Genomic DNA, 3,670 nt, shown 5'->3' with positions numbered 1-3,670 from the left:
GCTGAGCGTCTTCCTGTGGATCTTCTCCTCTTCCTCGTCTCTCTGTCCTCGTCTCTCTTCTTCATCACTCTGTTTTTATTTTCTGACTCTGCACCAAAGCGGCTCGGCTGCCGGTCAAACGCAGCTTCGCAGGGCGCTTTCTGACCGGCCTTTTCCTGCCCGGGCCGCCGTTTCTCAACCAGCAACCTAGCACTGCGGGCCCCCAGGGGCCCCGATGCACAACCGAAAAAACAAAAACAAACCCCACACACACAAACGACCAGTCGAGCCATTGTTTTGAGTTTGTTTTTGTTTTTTCTTCTATGAATGTCTGCACTCGTGGCGTGTTTGTAAGAAACTCTGAGCCGCGGAGCGCCGCCTGGGCGCGTCCTCGGCTCTCCCAGCTAAGCAGGACTCTGATCTACTTTACCTCAAAGCCCCTCGGGGCCAAATCTGTCACAAGGTCTGGGGTTCGTCGGGTGGTGGGAGGGAGGCGCAGGGGCTTGACCTTTTAAGAATGAAATATTATATATATTATATTTTTCCTTTTTATGAGTGTGTGTTGAAACTTTCTCCTTTTCGGTCTTTTACAAGCGAGGTGACCTGTGTGTCCATGCTTCCCCTCATCTGTGTGTGTGTGTGTGTGTGTGTGTGTGTGTGTGTGTGTGTGTGTGTGTCGGTGGTGTATGAGTGTGTGTTTGATGGCAGGCCACTGAACTGTAAAGGGAAACTAGGAGAGAACTGCTGTAAATGCCTCAGATGACTCGTTTTTATATTCACACATACAGGACATATAAGCATATATTTACACCTGCAGAGCAGCGCCTCCTGGAGGCAGCGGAGGGAATCTGTGGGGGTGTAGCAGGGGGGTGGGAGCTGAAGGTGGCGCTGCCGGCCGGGTTTGTTGGCGGCCTCCTCATTGCACTGACCCGAGGCCGCTCTATCAGTCTCTTTATGCATTTCTACATCCAACGAAGCAGATTTGTAAAGTTTAATATAAAGCGTTTGGTGGTTGTTGTTTAGAGCTCGTAGTTTACCCTCGATGTCGTCGTTGTTGTTGTTTATTGTTGTCGATGTTACTGTTGTGATGAACTTTTACGGCGGACGGCCGGCGGCGGGTTTAATCTTTATTTGTAGCATTCTGGTTCAGGCCGAGGAGGAGGAGGGTGGATTCATGCTTCCTCTCATGTGATTGGTTCAGTGTAGCAGCTTCCGATCGGATCGATGGAGACAATCAAGAGGGATCTGAAACGACTTCACCGGAGCAAACGCACCGCCAAATCTGGGCGGAGTTGGCTTCGTGTTTTTATTTTTTAACACTGGACTAAACTAGCACTGCGTTGATGACAGTGGAGCCCCCTGGTGGTGTGAGGCAGGAGTGGCCGGCGTGCACGCCTCATTCAGGTGGCGGCGCTCAGCAGAAACCCTTTTGTAATAAACCGCCCGTAAAGCTGCAGGTTTACTATGAATGAGTTTGAGCACCTTCCTGTTGGCGGCGTGCACACTGGCGCGGCGCGGTGGGGGGGCGGGGCTTATGATCACTCCCAGAGCAATATGAACCTCGATCAAACGAAGCGATAATGAATCTCCTCTTCTGTAACTGATTATTATTTTCTGAAGCTTGGTTTGTTTTCTTTGCTCGTGTCAATCAGTGGGGACGTGCATTCAGTGGCGTCAGCAGGCCATTGCCGGCTTCCGCGCGTTTAGTATCGGCGTATGCGTTCGGCCGGCAACGTTGACGCCTATTCGACGGCGTCAACCTGCGTTGACGTCGTCGTAGTTTAGACCGTTTCCTTTAACTCGTTGTAGATTTGCTCGCCTGCATGCTGGAGTTTCGTCCTTTAAAAAACTATTAAAACCTTTTTCAATCATATTTATTATAAGAAAAGATCTAAAGTTTGGGGTAAATGTTTTTAGCCTAGCAATATTGTCCCGTCTCGCTGTTTCTGAGGCTCCTCTGTGGATCACGGGGCGGTGGACGGCGCCGGCTCTTTGCGTTGTGTTCAGATCCAAACGAGGTACTTTGATCAAACGTGGACCCGTTAAAGAGCCGGCCCGCTCCTCCGGGCCGGGTCAGCCGGGGAACAGGGACCTCCTGTTGCCATGGCGACTCTGAGTCCCTCCTCTTTGCGGTCCAGAGGCGCCGGCACAGCGCCAGGTCCGGTTTTTAACCTTTTTAAAGAGGCTCCCTGGTTCTGTGGCCCGTTTTAACAGGAGAGCATGAATTATTTTCAATTCCTCTCACTTTGATATCTGTTTATATCTCGATGGATTTGTAATTTTCTGTATTGTGCATTTCATTTTGTTTTTACCTCTTTGGTTCCTGTTGGGGGGGTTGTTAAACTTCTGAGTGAAGGGTTCTGTTGGCCATTCACTTGTTATAATTATTATTATTAATATTATGTGACATGTTAATTTTTTTTAGCCTGCAGGGAAATCTTGTGTTCATGTGCAAAGTAATAAATTGGTATTTTAAGCCCATAAAGTTGCTGTGTTCTTATTTCCCCTAATGATGTAATTTCAGCCACCAGGTGGCGCTGCTTCTCTTTTTCTCATTTTACTGTTTCTCAGGTTCAGATGATAAACAAGTTTCTAGATTTATTATTTTTCTAACTAATAAAAAGTTAAATGTTTATAAAATGTTAATTATAATTAAAGAATTGTTATGTTTTGGGGTCAATCAGAAAGGAAACAGTCATTTTCCTCTTCAACTCTCCAGCTCCCTCCGGCGGATCTTCAGGTGTTTCCGGGTCAGTTCCGGTTCCGGTTCTCCTCTCGGCATGTCCGGCTCACGCAGGATTAGCAGGAAATAAAACCCGACCTCAGGTCCAGATCGGTTTTAGTCCAGATCAGTCTGTTAATAATTTTCCCAGAACTATTTCCAGTTACTAACCTGTTTAAGAAAATATAAGTTTATCTAAATTTAGTCTCTGATGATAAAATGACTCAAGCCCAGTGTTGAGTTGACTTGGTTTACTTTGTCTATGGAAGCCCATTCCTGCCAAAAAACAATAAATAAAGGCCTGACAGGAAACCTCAATTGCGAGATTTAAAGTCAGAATTACAAAAATAAATGAACTTTCTGTCATAATTTTGAGAACAAAGGGAATTATGATAATCAGTGTTTCTCTAAAGAAACTTGTATGATGAAGTCAATGATCTTGACTTTGAATTTCTTAATTTGTATCAAAATCATTTTGAAAGTTAAATTATGTCTGATTCTCAATTATGAATGAAAAACTAAAATGACTTTAAGTCTCAAAATTATCCAAAAATGACTTAAAATGAAAATGGCGACTTTGAATATCCAAACTGACTTCAAAAGTCAAAATTGACTTTTAATTTCAAAATTATCATTTTAATTCTCAAAATTCATATCTCCAAAATTGACTGAAAGTTAAATTATGACTCCATATCAAAATTAGGATTTTGAATCTCAGAATTATAACTTTGAAAATTAAAATTATGACTTCCTGTTGGGCTTTTATTTTGTCTTTCATGGCAGAAATGGATTTCCATATGTTCTCTGTTTATTTACAGTATATTGATTTTCTATAATAATAATAATTTTGTTTCTTTGTTTTTTAGAAATTTCCTCTGCAGCTGCTGACGTCTCATGACCACAGAGCGGCGCTGTCGAGCCGCGGAGCTCTTCCTCCTGACTCCTCCTCCTCCTTTAAAGGAGCCGCCG

Source organism: Xiphophorus maculatus, chromosome 13 (genome assembly GCF_002775205.1).
Source record: "Xiphophorus maculatus strain JP 163 A chromosome 13, X_maculatus-5.0-male, whole genome shotgun sequence".
Lineage (NCBI taxonomy): Eukaryota > Metazoa > Chordata > Actinopteri > Cyprinodontiformes > Poeciliidae > Xiphophorus > Xiphophorus maculatus.
This window is presented reverse-complemented; position numbering follows the sequence as displayed.